Below are 23,951 nucleotides of genomic sequence, written 5' to 3' on the forward strand. Positions count from 1 at the left end.
CTTGAGATTATATCTCCGATAAGGCAAGATAAAATGAAATCACAAACATCTTCGTCTCATCGTTTGTGATTCCGCAATATCTAGTTTCGCTACCATACGATTTAGATTATTGTGAGCTGATTGATAATACTAGGTTGTTCTTCGGGAATATAAGTCTGGTTTATCAATTGGTTCATGTTCACCTTGATTTTATCAAAAGACGGAACAAAACTTGTAGGTTTATTTGTAGGAGACAGATTTATCTATTATCGTAGACTTTTCTGTGTGATACAGATTTGTTTATTAAAGTCTTCAACTTTGGTTCGTAACAACTCTTGGTTGTGGGTGAGATCAGCTAAGGGAATCAAGTGCATAGTATCCTGCTGGGATCAGAGACGTAAGGAGCGCAACTGTACCTTGAATCAGTGTGATATTGATTAGGGTTCAACTACAGTCCAGACCGAAGTTAGTTTGTAGTAGGCCAGTGTCTGTAGCGTCTTAATACAGTGTGGTTTTCAATCTGGACTAGGTCCCAGGGTTTTTCTGCATTTTCGGTTTCCTCGTTAACAAAATTTCTGGTGTCTGTGTTATTTCTATTCCGCATTATATTTTGTTATATAATTGAAATATCACAGGTTGTGCGTTTGTATCGATCAATTGTGAAATCCAACCTTTAGTTGTTGATTGGAAATTGATTGATCCTTGGATATTGGTATTTGGTACCATCCAAGTTTATTATCCTTGTATTTGATAAAGACTCGCAAATTGTTATTTGCTTGATTATAAATCAAATCAAGAGATAGAGATATTAACTCCTTGATATACTTTTTATTAAGTTTGAGTCTGACTGTCTAGTTGATTCTCTTAAAAGTATATTAGAGTTCGTCCGTACAGATTCCTAATCGAAATATTGGGTGTGGTTGTTAGACCCCCGCTTTTTCAATTGGTATCAGAGCAGGCAAACACGTTCAAGACCTTACAAGTCTGCATTTGTAGCGATCTGACTCTATGGAATGAGGTGCTATCTCTATTAACGTACCACCAGTCTTTCATGGCTCTAATTACTTATGGTGGAAAATTGCTATGCGAACTTTTCTTCAAGAGCGTGATTTTCAATCATGGGTATATGTTGTTAATGTATATGATGCTCCCGTTGTTGTAGTAGGTAACGTTAATGTTCCAAAAAATATTGGCGAATACGATGCTGCTGAGATACTTGCTGCAAAGAAAAACTCCGACGGTTTGAATGCCATCATACATGCCATTACCCCAAATCTTCAGCACCATGTGTCAAATTACACTAGGTCTAAAGATGCGTGGGATATCTTAGAAACCGTATTCGAAGGAAATACCAGTGAAAAGGAAGCTAGGTTTCAAAACCTTAATTCCGATTGGGAAAACCTCCGTATGGCAGATAAAGATTCATTTGATGAGTTTCATCACAAAGTGTCTGAAATTGTTAATGCATCTTTTGCATTGGGTAAGACTATTCCTGAAAAGGACATGGTGATGAAAATTCTCAGATCGCTGCCATCTAGATATGAGTCTAATAAGCATGCCATCATTGAGGGAAATAACCTTGATAACCTCTCCGGAAATACGCTGGTTGGGAAGCTTAAGATCTTTGATCACGAACATTCATCCAAATCAAAGGATGTTGGCGTTCAAAGAATTGAAAGGCACAAAATTACTTGATAAAAGTAAAAATGTGTATATCTCTGAAGATGATCACTCTGAGATGGATTCATCAGATGAAGATCTTGACAAAATCAGTCTCGATGATCACAAGACAGTTTAGAGATCTTCTGTTAAATAGAAGTAAACGGTTCTCCAGAGATAAGCCTAAAGCATCAGTCAAACCTCATAATCGTATTCCTCCTAAAAACAGGGACACAGATGAAACTGATGACGAGGATATGCCTCAGTGCTTTAAGTGTAAAGGATTTGGTCATTTTGAAGCGAGTGCCCGAATTGTAGAAAATACACTGGGAACAAAGGTCTTGCTGCGACATTTGATGAGATGTCTGACAATTATGATTCTGATGAAGACAAAAAATCAAGTGTTGCTCTTCCATGTGAAAATATTGATTTTGATAATTGTAGCAATACATACATCAATCTTGATAATCTTTTAGAAGAGAGCCCAATCAAGATGGAAGAATCAATTGAACTCTCTGTTGGAAACCCTTCGTTTAATGTTTCAGGATCTACCTTGTGCCTAACAACTTGCGTTTCAAAGGGGCCCGAATCATCTTTTGAGTTGACATGCTCCTATTGTTCTCTCAAGGGACATGAGTTTTCAAAGTGTTTCAAGTACAAACATAAGAAGCGATATGTCAACAAGCTTCAACGAAGAGCAGATCGTCTAGCCACCAAACTTAAACTCGCGGAGAAAACACATGAGGTATGGAAGATCTTATCTTCCTCGAAGAGATTAGTTTCCAAATATAGAATTATGCCATTAGAGAAGAAAACATGGTCTAAACATACGGAAAGGCAGGGTTCCATGAATTCCAACCAAAAGGGTCATGGTGGACAAATTGTTGTTCACCACATCACAACTTGATTGTGTTGTAATGTGCATCTTGTCTCATGCGCATGTTCAAAAGAGACAAGATCTTGCACACCTCCGGCTTTAAAATAAAAAATAAAAATTATTAGATAGTTTTTGTTTTGTTTTGTTTTGTTTTCTAGATTTGTGTTGCTTGGTTTTTGGAATTCCTTCATATCACTGTTGATATTGAAAAGGACCTGTTTGTCAAAAGAAGAGGGTTATTATCGACAACTCTACTCTTTATAGGGTTGTGAGTTGAACGTGTACGAACCTATTTAAAGGTTTCGAAACTCTACATTCATTTTTCCTTCTTTGGTACTCTTCATATCTTAAGACTTCTTGTTGAGTGTTGATTGTGATTCCTCTCACAAAACTGTGCTTTCATGGAAACTCCAAGCATCATGTCTTCTGATGGAAAAGATGTCAATACGATTGTTAATCCATCAATCACTAAGGAAAAAGAGAAATCTCAATTGCCTCCAACTTTAAAAAGAAAAAGAAGGAATATGAGGAAGCCAAGAGTTGTTTCTTCAAACTCTCAGAAGTTTTCTGATGTTCTTGAAGAGTTGAAGCTAGCAAGGAAAGAGATTCAGCAAATAAAGGCTTGTGTTTTACGATCATTAGAAATTCAGAAGGCCCTGGTTCGACATCATCAACCAAGAAGGTTTATTGATATTGACTCCTTCCTCCATGAGCCATATGTTCCAATGGTTGTTGACGACAAGGAATTCGGGTACGACAAGGAATTTTTCAAAGATCTTAATGTCTAGTAAATCTTCTATTTTCTTGTTTTGTTTAGAAGAATAACTAGAGTTTGGAATAGCCATTATTGTGATTACACATAGCTATGTCCAACGTTTTCATCTTCATGTTTTTAGATTTATTTGTTTAAATTCTAAAGTTGATTTGAAAGACGATGATTGCAATTTTAATCTTTATGGTTTTATATATTGCAATATGTTATGGGATATCTGTGTTTGCGTCCGTGAACTATTATTGTCCTATACGATGTCAAAAGTTATCTCTTTTATATATCGATATGCAAGTATTGATACAAGATCGATGAACTTTTGACAAACAAAAGTTAAACCTATTATGTCAATTTTTGATGGAAGATAGGTTAAAATCTTTTTTTTGCAAAGATTATGTCTATTATATGTCATTATGCAAATAGTGATGAAAATAGAATGAATCTTTGTATATGCCGCAGTATTGATCTTTCCCTGATCCATATCTTATGTGTATACTGCAATGCTCCATAAGGTTTTCTTGTGTTGAGCATAAAACGATTGAGTTGATCATTCTTTTATGGTTAACATAGTCATAGTTCCGTAAGTTCTCTTATGTCGAGCTTGTTCAATTAAATTGATCACTTTTGTGTTTAATTTGATTGTGTATTCCGATTAAATTGATCATGGGTTTACTTGTGATTAGTTTAATTGAGAATTTTGGATATAAAAAATCATTTCATTATGGTTTTTGGTATCCAATAAAATCCTTTAAAAGTAAGGTCGCTCTTGTTGTTCTCTCGAGAATGACATCAAATGGGGGAGAGTTCTTTTGAACTTGCGCTTAATTTCCATATCTTTTTGGGGAGTGCGGCTGTGGAATTATTTAGGGGTTATCTTGTATCTTTATAAACTCCTTGATGAATGCATTTAGCTTCGGCTTTATGATTGCATCTAAATAAGTTGATATGTACTTTTCTTTGGTCTTGAAGCGTCTTCGTGGAAATTTCATTAGGATCCGTTTTCGTATCTTTGCCAATTTTATTGACAAAAAGAGGGAGAATTAATATGTAGTTCACACTACAAAGACATATGATTTACGTGTTTTGCGGGTCATTATGTAAGGGGGAGTGGTTTTCATGTTGAGACGAAAGTATTGACTAAGGGGGAGTGATACATATCACCATAGTATTGTTGTCGAAGTTGTGATATAAGAACTTTGATGTTGTGTGATAATACTATGACATTGTATAACGATGATCGAGAGCTTTTGGTTTCTCATTGTTATGGCTACGAAACTTCAACAACTATGATGCTGAATTGAACATCTATGGAATCATGGGAGTACTTGGAAAAGACGAAGTTTTCGAGTAATATTGAAGCACCAAGGAGATCAAGCATGTGGACGAGAAGCTACAAATTTTTATCTATTTTGTAATCCATATGTATTGATAGTTTTGTCACTAAAATTGACAAAGGGGGAGATTGTTATAGCATTGCTCGGTCGAACTCTCATGCGTTGCTATCTCAAGCATGTTTGTCAATGTTAGTGATCAAAACTATATGTCTTGATTTCTAGTTTACTTATGACTAAGTCTCGGTCTAGGATAGTTAGGAATGAGTTGAGCTCCAGACTCCCTGGCGATTATCTTACGAAGACGAAGAACTACTCAAGGAACCAGTGGAACTTCATCCGACCAACAAGTATGTGGAGGCTTGACCTCATCTGTCACTCAAAAGTCTATCTACTCTATCTCCTACTCTTGAGACAAAATTCGTATAAGTATGATAGTTTTCATACATACTCATTTGCTATTTCGAGCCGAGTTTACTCGCCTATCTTTTTCTCGAAATATGTGTTGGTAAGATTTTGCTTTAACCATTTCCATCTTTACCCGTGACGAAAGTCATGATGACGTTTCAATCTTGAAAATAGCTTTGATGACGATAGTCGATTCTTTATGTCTAACGACTATTATAACATTATAAAAGAATGTTTCAATGATTGAAATGTAGACTTGAGATTACGTAACCAACTATGGGTATAAGCATATATAGTTGTTAGAGCATTGCTCGGTCGAACTCGCATGCGTTGCTATCTCAAGCATGTTTGTCAATGTTAGTGATCAAAACTATAAGTCTTGATTTCTAGTCTACTATAGCTAAGTCTCGGACTAGGATAGAAAGTGTAGTTGAGCTCAAGGACTTCATGGCGATTCATCATACAAGAAGAAGAACTACTCAAGGAATCGGTGGAACTTCTCGACAAAAAGGTATGTGAAGGCTTGAACTTATCTATCACTCAAAAGTCTATCTATTCTATCTCCTACTTCTTGAGACAAAAAGTCGTATGCTATATATAGACTTTGATTATACACAGTTGGTATTTCGATCCGAGTATACCTCTCCTATCTATATCTCGAAATATGTGTTGGTAAGTTTTTCGCTTCGACCAAGTTTATCTTTACCTAGTGACGAAAGTCATGATATGTTTCAATCACTTTGAAAATTACTTTGACGAAGAATGTTTCAATGATTGGAATGAGAGTTTAGATTACATAACCAATGGTTGACATAAGCATTGTTGTGGAAAAACACTTATGTATAAGTCCTATTCCTTGAACCAAAGTTTGCGAACTTTTTTGATCAAGAGAATCGGAAGAATGGCATGAGCCAAGTCCGCGAACTCAGTCCGCGAACTTCCGAAGTTCTCAAACCCAAGAATTTCTGCTGGAGTTGACAAACTAGTGCGTAAAGCTAAGTTCGCGAACTCAGTCCGCGAACCCAGTCCGCGAACCGGCGAAGTTCTCATCCCGAGAATTTCTGCTGTAGTTTGTAAACTCTGCCCGGTAACTTAAGTCCGCGAACCAAGTCTGCGAACTTAAGAAGGTTATATATCTGAAGATGATTTCTGAACTTAAACTTAAAAAGACTAAGGAATGCAGTTTGCAAACCGTGGCTATAAAAGTTCATGAACCGATTCGAGTGAATCAAATCATCTTTGCTTCAATTGTGTCTTGTGTGGTTACATAAAAATTCCTTCCAATTGAAAAACTCTCTAACTAGTTCATTTGAGTCATGTGAACTAGTTATGGTGAATAAGAACATGGTTGATATGAAATGCTCATATGGCTAAACTTTTGGCTAACTATTATTGAACCAACAAGTGCATACGTTTGGTTACGGTTAACAAACCTAGAAGCGTGCATTTCAATTGTGTGTAACAAGCTAAGTTTTTGATCTAACGGTTGAGAAATATTAGCTTGAATCTAAATCAGGTTTTCATCTAAAGGTGGATATTGATTGCTTTGTTACCAAGGTAACTTAATGGCAAACCCTGATTTGAAAGACTATATAAGGGGACATCTAACATCAATGCAAAATTAATCCCCACACCTTACGTGTGATACTAGTTTGCGTGCTAGAGTCGGTTCTCCTTTAACCTTTGGTTTTCTTCTTCTAAAACCAGGTTAGCGACTTAAAGACTTCATTGGGATTATGAAGCCAGACCGATACTACTTTATCGTAGTTGTGATCTGATCTTGCATCTTCTATCGTACGAGTACAATCATATTGATTGGCTTGAGATTGATATCTCTGATAGGCAAGATATAAAAAGTAATCACAAACATCTTCGTCTCATCGTTTGTGATTCCGCAACATCTTGTTTCGCTACCATACGATTAAGATTGTTGTGAGGTGATTGATAACTCTAGGCTGTTCTTCGGGAGTATAAGACCGGATTATCAATTGGTTCTTGTTCACCTTGATTACTATCAAAAGACGGAACAAAACCTTTTAGGGTTTATCTGTGGGAGATAGATTAATCCTTCGATAGACTTGTCTATGTGAGACAGATTTGTTTGTCATCAAGTCTTCGACTTTGGGTCGTAGCAACTCTTAGTTGTGGGTGAGATCAGCTAAGGGAATCAAGTGCGCAGTATCCTGCTGGGATCAGAGGCGTAGGGAGTACAAATGTACCTTGGATCAGTGGGGGACTGATTGGGGTTCAACTACAGTCCAGTCCGAAGTTAGCTTGGAGTAAGCTAGTGTCTGTAGCGGCTTAATACAGTGTGTGTTCAATCTGGACTAGGTCCCGAGGTTTTTCTGCATTTGCGGTTTCCTCGTTAACAAAATTCTGGTGTATGTGTTATTTCTATTTCGCATTATATTTGTTTATATAATTGAAATATCACAGGTTGTGCGTTGTTCAATCAATTAGAATATCCGACCTTTTGGTTGTTGATTTAAATTGATTGATACTTGGATATTGGTCTTTGATACCATCCAAGTTATCTCTCAAGTATTTGATAAAGACTTGCAGATTTCTATTTGCTTGAGTATATATCAAATCGAGAGATTGAGATATAAACTCTTTGATATACTTTTTATCTAGATTGAGTCTGACTGTCTAGTTGATTCTCTAGAAAGTATATTGGAGTTTGTCCATACAGATTGCTAAGCGAAATATTGGGTGTGGTTGTTGTACCCCCACTTTTTCAATAGTGTGTTCGAACATTAGCTATAAATCCATATGCCGGAAACCAAGTGCGGGCATATGTGTGCATGCGGTATTGGTGAAGGAGACAGGTTGGGTACGCGTACTGGCGGAACTTTTCCTCCCGGAAAATTCTGCTGAGTTTGTAGATGGTGGATTTTCAACAAAGGGCAAAATCGTAAATTCATGAGGCATGTTTTGACACGGCTTTCAGGCATGATTCATATTTTACGAATCCATGACGAATATGTTTTCGAAAAGCGTCCACTAACTGAGCCTTCGATCCCTGGCATTTCGTCGTGCCCTCTATGCAGAATAACGTATTTGGGCGGTTCTCCGTAGATTGAGAACTTAACGCCTTCAGGACGTCGGTACTACTCACTGTTCCCTGACTGCAGGAGAGAGACCCCCCTCCACATAGAAGAATAGTTGGGCGGCGGTCGCCTTCAGGACGTCGGTGACACTCACCGTTCCCTGATTATGTGGAGAGAGTGCATAGATTCAGGCGGTTCTCCGTAGATTGAGAACACTAACGCCTTCAGGTCGTAAACAACATCATGACTCCCTGACTGTGCACCATTCAGAATGGATGTGACGCTTTAACTGGCTAATATATTTTATGAAATAGATTACTTCTGCCATGACATTCACTACTGAATTCCCAGAATAATCTATTATTGCTCCTATTCCATGGTCGAATCCACGGCCTGATCCCATGGAATGGCAATAACAATTGCTCCTTTTCCATGGTCGGATCCACGGTCTGATCCCATGGAATGGCAATAACAATTTGCTTCGATTCTATGATCGAATCCACGGCTTGATCTCATAGAATGGAAATAAAACAACGGTGTTATCTCATTACTCCGATTTCATGATCGAATTCACGGCTAATATCATGGAATGGTAATAGATAATCATATTACTCTGATTCTATGGTCGAATCTACGATCCCATAGGGTGGTAATGCTTGTTTTATTATTCTGAATTCGTAGTCGAATCCACAGCTGATCCTATGAATTAATAATGAACATCTATTCACTTTTATTACTCAGTTTCATGAATTATTCTCCACTGAATATCATAATTTGGTAATAAATACTCAACAACTGGGCATCTGGACCATCACTGGGTAAGCCCCACAAAAATGGTGTGAGTGTATTCGACAATGATGCACGACTGAGCACCCGGATGCACAAACGAGCATCCAAAAATATGAAACAATGAGGAATCCTTCACAAAATAGGAGAGAGAAAATAATAATAAAAAAATAATGGAGAAGCGCCCATGGGCTGGGTCCACCGGCCGACCGGCCGTTCCCTAGCCGTGGCCGGTCCCATGCTTCCTCCATTATTTTTCCCTTATTTTTGTTGTTTTCATAAACTCATGAAGACTTCTCCATCTTAATTCCTTATTTGTGCAAAACTCGTGAATTCTCCACAACTTCGTGGATTCACCAAATAATATTATAAAATAAGGAAAGGTGTGCGGGACCGGGCATCCCAGCCGTCCGGCCATGCCCAAGCCGTGGACGGTCCCATACCTCACAAATCCTTAGCTTTTAATAATTACCATTACTAATCTCACGAAACTCCTCCGTTTCAACAAGAACTCATGGATTCTCCATATCTTCAAGGATTCTCCATAACTTCAAGGATTCATGAAAAATAATAATAAAATAGGAAAAGGTGTGCGGGATCGGGCAACCTGACCGGCCAGCCATGCACTAGCCGCGGTCGGTCCCACACCTTGCAATCCCTAATCTTTCATAATTACTCCCTTTGTTTTTGAAAGACCGTCCTCTATTCCATTTTGGTATGTTTCAAAATTGTGTCCAGCTTCTGTTTATAGTCATATTTTTCCAATAAACTCTCTAATATACCCTTAATGTTTTATATATTCATAAATTCTTTCTTAATGGCCCAATCTAAAATATTAATGAGATTTGTATAATTAAGGAAACAAATATATCCTTCATTCCTTTTAGCTTTCTTTTTTTATTTTATATTTACAATCACATAACAATGTTTGGTAGTTTTATTACTAACATTTTTATCCAAATAAATTAGGCAAGTAACTAAGGGTATGCATGTAAACTACTACGGTCTCCTTAATATTTTGACAAAGTCAAAGCAGACTGTCTTTTGGAAACGGAGGGAGTATTATTTTTCTCAACTCGTGAAACTCCTGGGTTTGAGAAAAATTCATGATTTCTTCATATTTTCTCAAATATTGCTCGAATCACGAAAAACAAAAAACCAACATGGTCACACGACTGGCTAGCCTCCCACATCAATTTTAAATATTAAAACACTTTTATTTTAATATTTTCAAAATATTGATGAATTGAGCATACATGCTCATTCCACCAAAAATCGAGAATTCTCAGTCAAGATGAAACTCTTCTGAAAATTCACGATATTGCTCAAACGCGCATCAGAAAATACTGAAACTCTCAGTATGGAGACACGGACATCATGGAGACACGTGCATGCCTCCAAGACCGACCAGGTCATTCCTAGGGCTTGCACGAAGCCGGTCCCACACGTTTTCGCACCTAATTTGCTCAATTGCTCATACTGGACCCGAACCCTCTCCAACCAACTGGAGAATCCTCCAAACGACCAACAATTGGTCGCGTGACCACCAAGGGCCGGTCCCATGCCCTCTTGGTCGGTCCCCATCTCTCATACCTAGGTTTCACCACCTAGTGCTGAATCCAGCAATATTTTCAGTAAATGGTGAAACCACCATCTAACCATTATTTTTCACCAACTCTCAAACTGAGAAACCCTCGTGCGTGTTCACTCCAGCATTGGGCACCACATGGACGTTCCTCATCCCATATGGTCGGTCCCTATCATTCATGATCAATTTTCAGCAATTCCCCAATTGATGGAGGATTGACCAAAAATTAGGATTTCGAATGAACGCTCTGTGAAACCATCATTTTGAGCACTCTTCAAACACTAATAAATTTATGTTGATCCAGCAATCAGTATCTAAATTAATTATACAATATTCGGTAATCTACCAGTATTTTAATTAATATTTTACTGGGTCACGTCACCAGTAAATAATTGGTCGAATCGAGCAATACTTGCTCAATTGCCCGAATATTAGTCAATATTCAGCAGCTCATCATAATTTTTCGAATTGAGCAATACTTGCTCAGTTGCACGTCAGATTATCAAAAATCACTAATTTGGTGAATTGAACAATACTTGCTCAGTTGCTCGTCAAATTCTCAATATTCAGCAATTTGCAGAATTGAGCAATACTTGCTCAGTCGTTCGTCAGTAATTCATCAATGAATCAACAATACTGACATCCCTTCAAAGAACTACATGTTCGATCCACGAATCATCGAGCATTCATCATTCATGCTCGATTCAACGAAACTACTCAGACTCATTGTCAAAACTTGACTAATCAAAACACGTCTGCCCTACAAACTCCACGATTTGTGAGACGTCAATCACGTCACAAATGGGGGGATATCACGTAGGGTTTTGGTCTGGCGGTCTACGGCACGTGGATTCATCCACAACGAGAAATGTGCGTAAGTCGTGTAAACAGTTGAAGGAGTTAGCAAAGTAGTGGGTGCACGATCAGAAGTCTCCACACGACATGGAACTGACTTTACCACGATCTCCCACTTTCCCACTCTTTCACTCAAGAAAACGTCACACTTACAGGGGTCAAGGTGTTCACGACTCTGACAATATAAATAAGTCTCTGAAACCATGATTGAACAAGACAGACTCTCGTCTACATAGAATTTATCGAGTTATCACTCTCAGAAATTCATCAATCCATCAGAACTTATTAGAACTTATCAGTTCACTGTTATTGCATAAACCTTCAACACACCCACAATCCTCGATCATCACTGATCCCACACAATTCTCAGCTTCCCTCCTACAGATCAACCCATCTCCCTCTTTGCGACCGAATTGACTCTGGAACGGCCATTGTCTTGGTTTAGGTCGGAGTCATATAGATTGATTTCCCTAAAAACCGGCGACCCGTTTTTCCCCATCCACAGATTGGCGACCACAATGGGAGATTAATCTCTCGGTTGCAATCTCAAACTTTCACAAAATGGTTGATCTTAGGTCAGGCTCTGTTATGAATCCTAACACAAACAACGCTAGCACTAGCAACAATGGTGGTACTCCAGAAACCATTCTCGCTTCCAACACCAGTGTTGTTGATACCACTCCTCCTCAAACCAACATTGGAAGCAATCCTCTTTTCGGACGGTCTCCCGAAGAAATCAGAGAAAATCCGCCTACCGTAACCAACCTCATGAAGATTCAGGAAATTCTCTCCAAGAATCAAATAGAGATAGAAACAACACAAAAGGAACTATGTGCTCATCTCAAGGATCTTACAGAAAAATTGTCGCCTGAGCAATCTCAACCCCGACGTCAGTCAGAGAAGGAGAAAAGAAAATCCAAGGAAGCATCTCCAACTGCTGATCCTGAAGTTGTTCCAGTCTACGTGGTTGAGGATGATGAAATCCACAAAACTGCAGAACCTGTCGGTTTTATCACTCGTGAAGATCTAGAGTGTTTTATGGAGGATCGAGGAAAAGGCCATGTACCGTCTGTACACCGTCATCAACCTCCATACCCTGCTGCTACGCAAAGGATCCCTCTCCCAAAAGGTTATACTTCCCCAACGTTCATACTGTAAAACGGAACAGGGAATGCTCGAGAACACGTCTCTCGATTCCTGGAGGCACTAGGAGAGCACAAACACAACCATGTTGTTCGTATAAGGAATTCTCGAAATCTCTGACGGGTCGAGCGTACACCTGGTACAACAACATTGCACCAGGGAGCATCGCTAATTGGGGAAAAATGGTTAATTCCTTCTACCGAAAATACTTCTTCGTCTCGGAACAGATTACTCTCTCTGATTTAGGAAGAATGTCTCAGAAAAATACTGAACATCTGAACGACTACGTGAAGAAGTTCAGAAACCAGGCTATGGATTGTCATGATCCGAATGTCACTGAATAACAGTTAGTGGACTTGTGCATCAACAGAATGATTCCCGTCTATAAAGCCTTGTTGGAAAATCTCCGGCTCCAGACTTTCTCAGAACTTCATGAAGCAGCCAAACGATCAACGACTACTGCACCTGCTTCACTGGGAAGAGAAAAATTTGCAAGGTCGAGGAACCTCGAAGCAGCCGATGCCTAGTCAACAATCAATATGATCTCCAGTCTTCAACAAACATTGTTGCTGAAAGGAGCGAAAGCATATCCAACATCTCAGGCTCCATTGAAAGCGCAAATAAAAAATAACCAATCCTAAAGTGCACAAACCTCGACCCTGCATCAACGAACAGGGAAATGATCATACAGACTCAAACTTCTCTCTTCTGGAAGTCTGGGTTCAAGATGTCGTAATCAAATTTTCGTTCATCAGGAGAAAGCCAACTGAAGAAGAAATGGAGAATCCCAGGTACTGTCACCTTCATAGATTCATCAATCATCCAACAAGTAACTGCAATATTTTGGAGCACATCTTCAAAGAGAAATTTGATCCACAATAACTTCAATTGGGGACTGAAATAGTACACGAGAATACTCTCTCAGTCAGAACCTTTACCCTCTCTGAACAACCAGCTCAGGAAGCAGTTCAATCGTTGATCGAGCATATATGTGAATTGCTCTATCCATCAATGGCACAAAGGAAAGACATGTTCACAACACCGAATCATATTGTGTCAGACGTCTGTCCATCCTGGAATACTCCTTGAACCTTCATCCACAGACAAGGATATGCACGACTGGGGACTGCTTACCGCAGTCCATATCAAAGGAAACGAGTTCGGGAGAACGTTGGTCCATGGTGACACCACTATCAACATTTTTCCACTGAAATCCCTCAGAGCCACAGGCATCACTCGACAAGAAGATACTCATGCTCTCATCTCAATCAGAGACCATGAAGGAACGCTCAAAGATGCATACGGTTTCATCACTCTCAAAATGAAAGTTGGCTACGGAAACCAAGTTTCACATAATCATGGAATATCCTAGATACGACATGATTCTGGGGAGGACGTGGATTCGAGAAGATGACTACTTACAAAGCGTATTTGGTTGCACATCTCCCCAACGAAGAAAGTTCTGATCCAGAAGATTTGGCGGATGTTCTATCAGAGCACTTGGAGGAATTTCGAACTTTGACGAGATTGAAGCAAGAACCTGCAAAAGATGCATAGACATTCATCAAGAGGTTCTGCACTGAGGCAAGTCTCATTTCATGTCTATGTCATTTATTTCCTCACATGATATCCTAGCATGGGGACTCAATTCTGCTAGCAACTCTGCAAGACGTTATGAGTGGTAGCTTCACCGTATTAGTGTTTTACCAAGCGGTTGAATCTGACGTTTCTCCGAATCGAGCATTGAGACATTTATTACTGATATGATGTCTATGGAAAAGAACACTTTGAGCGTTTCTCCATAGCCTTGCAGGAATGTTCATGTGTGCCACAAAATCAGACAACTTTATGTTTGCACAAGTGTTGAATTCCACTACCACAACGAAAAGATGCTGAATCAACAGAAGATAGTTTGGGCCGAAACGATCAAACCTAAGACATGCTTAACGCTCAAGCATATAAGAAGCCCTCAAATCGTACTCCCAATCAAAGAGTACACCTTCGTTAATGGCGCCTCTGGCTTCAGCACAAATACCTCGACACTGATTCAACACCAGCACGATCAAAGTGTAACTGAACTACAATTAATAAGTCTTCATTATCCCATGATAAGACTTCTAAAGTAGACGCAACATCATTCATCCATGGATACACAAACTACTTCAACATACACTGGGGACTTGATCTTATTGGAATATGCAACCTGATGTAATTCCATGAAACTTCATCGATGGGACTTCTCTACGTTACAAATCACTGCACGGCTGAGGAACTTCCTCTCTTCACTACAGTGAAGACCGGTGCTGTCGTCTTCCACAACAACGTCAATTCCAGAGAACTTCAGATGATCAGTATGCCTTCATCTTTGGAATGCTCAACCCACCAACTAGTTCGTGAAGGTAAAGGCTCACTGGATGGAGGAGCAAAGATTATGTTGATTATCATGGTTCTAGTCTTTTCGGTCTCTGGAACAACTTCAACCACGGTATCAGCATCGACAATAATCTCTAGAGGAACACCCTACATGATCTCAGCATCAACAAGTATCTATGGAGTGTAATCACTCGTGATCTTAGCATCAACAACGGTCTCACAAGCAACATCCTCATGACAGGGCTTCATCAACTAACCATTCTCTGAAGTGTTACGCATGAAGCAGACTTCTCCAAGAACTAATGCTTCATATCACGATGTGCAGACATGATAACATGTTCACATGAAAGTCTTTCCGAAACTTGCACAACTGGCGGCCACAATCCCAAGCCTTCTACAAGATGTTCTCATCAGCTCTACAAATGGGATACAACATACTTCATCCCGTGGGTTTACAAAAACGTACCAATGGGTGAGGAATGGGACAATACTTACTTAACGAAAGATGTTTGTCTATGTCTCTTCTACAACATACCAAAAGGGCGCATCAATTGTACATACGAGATGAAAGATATGGCCTTTACTGTCAGGTCTACGAAATCTGAAAAATTTGTACGGGATTACAAATTACAAATGTGCACGCTTCGTTGGCTGATATCTGCAACTCCAAATTGAGTGATTCTTGTCTCATGTGATAACTCATTCTCTTAGCTTCAAAAGTTGGGGTCAAACACTGAATTCCGACATCGTATGAGGTTTCTACAGCTTTCAGAGCATACAACATGCAAGCAGCAATTCTTAGACGGGATTCATAACTTCCACAGTCGATCGGTGTCCACCACGTCTTCCCACTAAGTATTTCATCAAGGTATCTCCAACTTTGACCATCTAGATATTTACATCAATTTCTCTATCTGGATCCTCTATCTAGGTCTTGCCAGAAGAAAGGAAAACGAAAATGGGAGATTTCTCTACCTGGGTTCTCTACTAGGGACTGACGGTCTACTGATCATGGCGATTAGTTTCACAGTCCAAGACCCGTGGCACCAGACTCTCATGTGCTGATTGTTCATCATAAAAGTTATTCTACTACCGAGACATGCAACCACGGTCATTACATCACCCTCTCTTGGGAGCAACCTCAGTTATGGTCCCGTGACCAGGGTTTCAGAAGCGATGTTTCTACGACTGACAGAAACAAGATGGCATTGCAAGCACCATGTATCAATCAAGGTTTCCTGATCTAAAATGAACCAATGACATTATAATCCTTCACCAACCGTTCAAGACACAATCGAATGGTCTAAAGACACAATATGAGTGTTTTACGACAAATCCGTCTGAAGTAATTTTACACTGCCCTGTACAAAGCGACAAGCTGGGAGAAATTGGTGAAGAATTTAGGGATGTGTCATATACCGTTCTCTTCGTAGGGATGTCCTCTACAACATATCCAAAATTCACAGTAATTGGAGAAACAAGCAAAGAGATGTGGCCAAAACATTGGACTACATGCCAGCTGAAATATTTCTGGAAGTCTCCTGGAAGTTTACTGTTTCGCCTTTTTCAGGCCCTAAACATACTCAAAACCAAAAAATCTTCTTTTTCAAAGCTTGGAAATTTTCTGGGCTCGAAGATACATATGCAGATCGCGAAAATCCGACTTCGAACGAAGATTCTACGGTGTTTTGGTTAAAAGGCTGAAGTCTGAAATTTTCTGGTGACGTATTTCAGCAAAATTACTCGTATGCTCACATGGATTCTCATTCATTCATTCACAAATCAGAAATTTCATACTTTTATGAAGAGATTAAAGGAGATATGCTTACTAGGGGAGTCTCTAAATCATTTGAAGGCTCGGCAATGCCGAAATCTCCATTGGCAACGCCGCTATCTCCATTCGGTTCGGGATTTCGGGAATTCTCCATATTCCCATATCCCAAAGAAGAGCACGCTTCATCAACATGATGCTTATCTACAATGATTTCTTCCTGGATTCATCAACAACAATTATTATTATTTCATTCAAGGAGATGCCACAATCACCTGCATGAAAGAGATACTTACATCGATTTCTTCATCAGATTCCTGAATTGTTTGGCCGGGAACAAGTTGAAGATCGCCAATCGATGGAGCAAAAGTATGAAAAGAAATAACAAAGCTTGTCTCGTGATCCTAATTGCACGGTCAAAGTCATGACACAAGGAGCGCTAACAACTCACCAAAGAAACGACTGGGGACTGCACGTCATTTGCTAACATCATGCAGTCCTTACTTCTGGATTCTCCGCTCCCGCAGACTTTCTTCCATTTCCGTGGAGTCTACATTGATCCAGGATCTCACTATACGATCATACTATGGTAAAAGCTAATGAAATAACCAGGAGTACAACTCAGTATGAAGGATCTCTCACCACCACTCAGAGGTCCCAGAAGTACCATTTCTTAAAGTTTCGTCCGTAGAGATGTTATTTCTGGAAACACCATCTTTGGAAGTGTTATCATGGGAGTCAGTCATTCTTGCAAAGTGGCTACTTCAGCACGTCGTTCATACAGAGCGCAAGATTCAACAAAACAATGAATCATGGAATAAAGGTGCTCACAACAGCGTCTACAAAAATGGTAATCCTCAACTCTTACCTATTTTGCGGTTTCACGAACTTAGTGATAATAACGTAAAACCCTCGAAAAACTTGCTCGCTTCTTCAAACTTGCCAAGACGAGCATAATTCATTATTTAAAGTCAACACCTGACTTTTCATGAAACTATGAATAATTCACATAACCTTTCATGTGAACATTCGCTAATTTTCTACATGTGTGCATACACTATAAAAATCGTCAAACTCATACATACATTATTTCATCACGTATACAATTGTTTGCTTTCAACAATTATTCAAAACCATAACATGATTTTCATAAAACTGTGAACAATTCACGAAACTTCCATCATGTGACCAATTCACATAATTTTCACTTTGTGAGCCACTCCCACTAGGTGAACATTTCTGGGTTTTTGTGCATACGCTGACAAATCACAGAACCCAAACAATCAACGTTTTATCAAAAAATTGTTTACCTCTAACAATTGCTGGAAATCAAAATTTTGATTTTACATAAATTTTTACTGAGTGAACATCCACTGATTTTTCGAAAATTGGACAGACTTCCATTCTACAATTGCGAAAACTCACATACAGATATTATTTCACCGTGAATAATTGTCTACTTTCAATAGTAGTTCAAAATCAAAACATTGATTTTACAAAAATATATAACGTGAAACTCACGTAACTTTGAAAATATGTATTTTCTTGGTCCCTCTTGTGAGCATCTGTCTTTGAAACGAGAGTATATTTTCAAAAATAAAATTTTTCATGAAAGCTCATAGACAAAATTTTATATCATTAGACTCAGGTCTATTTGGTTTGTTTATTAAACTAACGAACGAATGCTTGTTCTTAAAACAAGGATTTCCTTTTTGGGGTCGAACCCGTAAACGCTAAACTGACCAAAACTGGACGTCCGACCGACCAAATCAAATCAGCAGTGCCTCATATCTCCGTGCTCATGGGATGACACTCTATCACACTATCAGAATCCTCACCCGAACATTTGCTCATACATGACATCTTTGGGGTAAATCGAGGATTCTGAAACTACCTTTGTAGGCTGAGTTCAACCATTGATATCGTTGACTGAAAATCACCATTTAATGCTTACTGCGGAACATGAATGTTCCTCACTAAGCAGGGGACTTAATGTAGATGGTGGATATTCAACAAAGGGAAAAACCATAAAATCATGAGGCATGTTTTGACACGACTTCCAGGCATGATTCATATTTTACGAAGCCATGACGAATATGTTTTCGAAAAGCTTCCACTAGATGAGCGTTCGATCCCTGGCATTTCGTCGTGCCCTTTATGCAGAATAACGTATTTGGGCGGTTCTCCGTAGATTGAGAACTTAACGCCTTCAGGACGTCGGTGATACTCACTGTTCCCTGACTGCAGGAGAGAGACCCCCCTCCACATAGAATAATAGTTTGGCGGGGACGCCTTCAGGACATCGGTGACACTCACCGTTCCCTGATTATGTGGAGAGAGTGCATAGATTCAGGCGGTTCTCCGTAGATTGAGAACACTAACGCCTTCAGGTCGTAGACAACATCGTGACTCCCTGACTGTGCACCATTCAGAATGGATATGACGCTTTAACTGGCTAATATCTTTTCTGAAATAGATTACTTCTGCCGTGACATTCACTATTGAATTCCCATAATAATCTATTATTGTTCCTATTCCATGGTCGAATCCACGACCTGATCCCATGGAATGGCAATAACAATTGCTCATATTCTATGGTCGGATCCACGACCTGATCCCATGGAATGGCAATAACAATTTGCTCCGATTCTATGATCGAATCCACGACTTGATCTCATAGAATGGCAATAAAACAACGGTGCTATCTCATTACTCCGATTTCATGATCGAATTCACGGCTAATCTCATGGAATGGTAATAAATAATCATATTACTCTGATTCTATGGTCGAATCTACGATCCCATAGGGTGGTAATGCTTGTTTTATTATTCTGAATTCGTAGTCGAATCCACAGCTGATCCTATGAATTAATAATGAACATCTATTCACTTTTATTACTCAGTTTCATGAATTATTCTCCACTGAATCTCATAATTTGGTAATAAATACTCAACAACTGGGCATGTGGACCATTACTGAGTAAGCCCCACAAAAATGGTGCGAGTGTATTCGACAATGATGCACGACTGAGCACCCGGATGCACGAACGAGCATCCAAAAATATGAAACAATGAGGAATCCTTCACAAAACAGGAGAAAGAAAATAATAATAATAAAATAATGGAGAAGCGCCCATGGGTCGGGCCCACCGGCCGACCGGCCGTGGCCGGTCCCATGCTTCCTCCATTATTTTTCCCTTATTTTTGTTGTTTTCATAAACTCATGAAGACTTCTCCATCTTAAGTCCTTATTTGTGCAAAACTCGTGAATTCTCCACAACTTCGTGGATTCACCAAATAATATTATAAAATAAGGAAAGGTGTGCGGGATCGGGCATCCCAGCCGGCCGGCCATGCCCAAGCTGTGGCCGGTCCCAAACCTCACAAATCCTTAGCTTTTTATAATTACCATTACTAATCTCACGAAACTCCTTTGTTTCAACAAGAACTCATGAATTCTCCATATCTTCAAGGATTCTCCATAACTTCAAGGATTCATGAAAAATAATAATAAGATAGGGAAAAGTGTGCGGGACCGGGAAACCTGACCGACCGGCCATGCCCTAGCCGCGGTCGGTCCCACACCTTGCAATCCCTAATATTTCATAATTATTATTTTTCTCAACTCGTGAAACTCCTGGTTTGAGCAAAATTCATGATTTCTTCATATTTTCTCAAATATTGCTCGAATCACGAAAAACCAAAATGGTCACACGACTAGCTAGCCTCCCACATATATTTTAAATATTAAAACACTTTTATTTTAATATTTTCAAAATATTGATGAATTGAACATACATGCTCATTCTACCAAAAATCGAGAATTCTCAGTCAAAATGAAACTCTTCTGAAAATTCACGATATTGCTCAAACGCGCATCAGAAAATACTGAAACTCTCAATATGGATACACGGAAATCATGGAGACACATGCATGCCTCCATGACCGACCAGGTCATTCCTAGGGCTTGCACGAAGCCGGTCCCACACGTTTTCGCACCTAATTTGCTCAATTGCTCATACTGGGCCCGAACTCTCTCCAACCAACTGGAGAATCCTCCAAACGACCAACAATTGGTCGCGTGACCACCAAGGGCCGGTCCCATGCCCTCTTGGTCGGTCCCCATCTCTCATACCTAGGTTTCACCACCTAGTGTTGAATCCAGCAATATTTTTAGTAAATGGTGAAACCACCATCTAACCATTATTTTTCACCAACTCTAAAACTGAGAAACCTTGGTGCGTGTTCACTCGAGCACTGGGCACCACATGGACGTTCCTCATCCCATGTGGTCGGCCCCTATCATTCATGATCAATTTTCAGCAATTCCCCAATTGATGGAGGATTGACCAAAAATTAGGGTTTCGAATGAACGCTTTGTGAAACCATCATTCTGAGCACTCTTCAAACACTAATAAATTTATGTTGATCCAACAATCAGTATCTAAATTAACTATACAATATTCGGTAATCTACCAGTATTTTAATTAATATTTTACTGGGTCACGCCACCAGTAAATAATTGGTCGAATCGAGCAATACTTGCTCAATTGCCCGAATATTAGTCAATATTCAACAACTCTTCATAATTTGTCGAATTGAGCAATACTTGCTCAGTTGCACGTCAGATTATCAAAAATCACTAATTTGGTGTTGATCAATACTTTCTCTATTGCTCGTCAAATTCTCAATATTCATCAATTTGCAGAATTGAGCAATACTTGCTCAGTCGCTCGTCAGTAATTCATCAATGAACCAACAATACTGACATACCTTCAGAGAACTACATGTTCGATCCACGAATCTCCGAGCACTCATCATTCATGCTCGATTCAACGAAACTACTCAGACTCATTGTCAAAACTTGACTAATCAAAACACGTCAATCACGATTTGTGAGACGTCAATCACGTCACAAATGGGGGGATATCACGTAGGGTTTTGGTCTGGCGGTCTACGGCACGTGGATTCATCCACAACGAGAAATGTGCATAAGTCGTGTAAACGGTTGAAGGAGTTAGCAAAGTAGTGGGTGCACGATCAGAAGTCTCCACACGACATGGAACTGACTTTACCACGACCTCCCACTTTCCCACTCTTTCACTCAAGAAACCGTCACACTTACAGGGATCAAGGTGTTCACGACTCTGACAATATAAATAAGTCTCTGAAACCATGATTGACCAAGACAGACTCTCCTCTACATAGAATTTCTCGAGCTATCACTCTCAGGAATTCATCAATCCATCAGAACTTATTAGAACTTATCAGTTCACCATTATTGCAGAAACCTTCAACATACCCACAATCCTCGATCATCACTGATCCCACACAATTCTCAGCTTCCCTCCTACAGATCAACCCATCTCCCTCTTTGCGACCTAATTGACTCTGCAACGACCATTGTCTTGGTTTAGGCCGGAGTCATACAGATTGATTTCTTGAATCTAAGCACCCCCTTTGCAGTGGTGCATCTGTGTGAGGATTAACATTTTGCCAGGCTGAGGAGTCTCGACATCACGCTCGACTCTTCACTTTCCCGAAAAACCGGCGACCCGTTTTTCCCCATCCACAGAGTTTGGAGTTTACGAACTCATAAACCAGTCACCTTAGGTACGTGTACCCGTACGCGTACTGGCAAAACTTTTCTACCCGAAAAGTTCTGCTGAGTTTGGAAACCAAAACCAACTCAAATCCGATAGCTAAGGTACGCATACCCGTACGCGTACCCAAGCTGGTTATATTTCTCAAATCGGTAGTTTCATGAACTTAAACAATAAATCAATAAGGAATGCAATCTTTGCAAACCGTGGATATATTGTTCATGAATCGATTCAAGTGAATCAAACCGATTTTGTTTCAATTATGTATAAAGATCTAAGCAATTGAACAACTCTTGAACTAGTTCTTATGAATCATTTGAACTAGTTATGAGAAAGATGAATACGGTTAATATGAAAGTGCTCATATGGCTAACCATTGGTTAAATATTTGTAAACCAACTAAGTGTACACGTTTAGGTACGGTTACTCAAACCTAAATGAATACATTTTCATTTGTGTGTGTGACAAGCTAAGTTTCGATCTAACGGTTGAAAGATATTATCTTGGATAAATTAGGTTTTTCATCTAACGATGAATATTGGATGCTTTGGTACCAAGGTAACTTGGATTGCAAACCCTGATTTGAAAACTATATAAGGGAGACGTCTAGCAACTGGAAAAACTAATCCCCACACCTCCCGTGTGATACTAGTTGGTTTTGCTAGAGTCGATTCTCCTTTAACCGTAGGTTTCTTCTCGAGACCCTGTCAGTTAACGACTTAAAGACTTCATTGGGATTGTGAAGCCAAACAAAACTACTTCTCTTGTAGTTGAGCGATCTGATCTTGCCATTTTCTATCGTACGAGTTCAATTGTAAGATTGGCTTGAGATTATATCTCCAATAGGGCAAGATAAAAAGAAATCACAAACATCTTCGTCTCATCGTTTGTGATTCCGCAATATCTAGTTTTGCTACCATACGATTTAGATTATTGTGAGGTGATTGATAATACTAGGCTGTTCTTCGGAAATATAAGTCCGGTTTATCAATTGGTTCCTGTTCACCTTGATTTTATCAAAAGACGGAACAAAACTTGTGTCATGTCCCATGAAGTAGTTATGGGCACCCATTGGTTAAGGGCACCCTTAGTTGTAGATAGTGCCTTGTAGGCTCACTTGTGTGAGTGGCACATGTCTTGTATTTGTTGCCCTATTTATTCTCATGAGTTTAATCGAATACAAATTGTGTTGATGTGTTTTCTTTTTCTTTTGGGATTTTACCCTTCAATCTCACAATATAGTTTCTCTAGATTGAGCCTGATCACTCATTTGTAGTGTAGATCACTACAAGTGGTATCAGAGACGGTCTTTCCTTGGATTGATCATCGATGGTGGTGATAGTTTTAAGGCTTTAGATGAGCAATATGATATTGTTCTTCAAGTTCAAAAAGTAATTGCAAGGGCTTTAAAAAAGAAACCATCCCATGTGCTTCTAGCCAGATACAAGAAACCTTTAGCAGCAGAAACAAAGAACCTGCTATTGATGGAGCGTGAGATATATTTGAGTCAATCTGTTGATGAGAATTGGGAATCAAATTATTGGGAAAGCTTTGAATTAATTGGATCTGTGTTGAAGAACGTGACGCTGATTGAGAAATTAATTGATGAAAAGCTTGAAGGAGCTCCAATTGATTCAAGTTCAGATGACGAATTGAAGACAGCGGAGGAAGAAATTGATGATGTTGTAGAGGTAACTTCCGATGATTCAAATTCAGTAAAGGATCTGACTGAGAGCTCTTCAACTCCATCAGCAGCAGA

The sequence above is a fragment of the Papaver somniferum genome, chromosome 7 (genome assembly GCF_003573695.1).
Source record: "Papaver somniferum cultivar HN1 chromosome 7, ASM357369v1, whole genome shotgun sequence".
Taxonomy (NCBI): domain Eukaryota; kingdom Viridiplantae; phylum Streptophyta; class Magnoliopsida; order Ranunculales; family Papaveraceae; genus Papaver; species Papaver somniferum.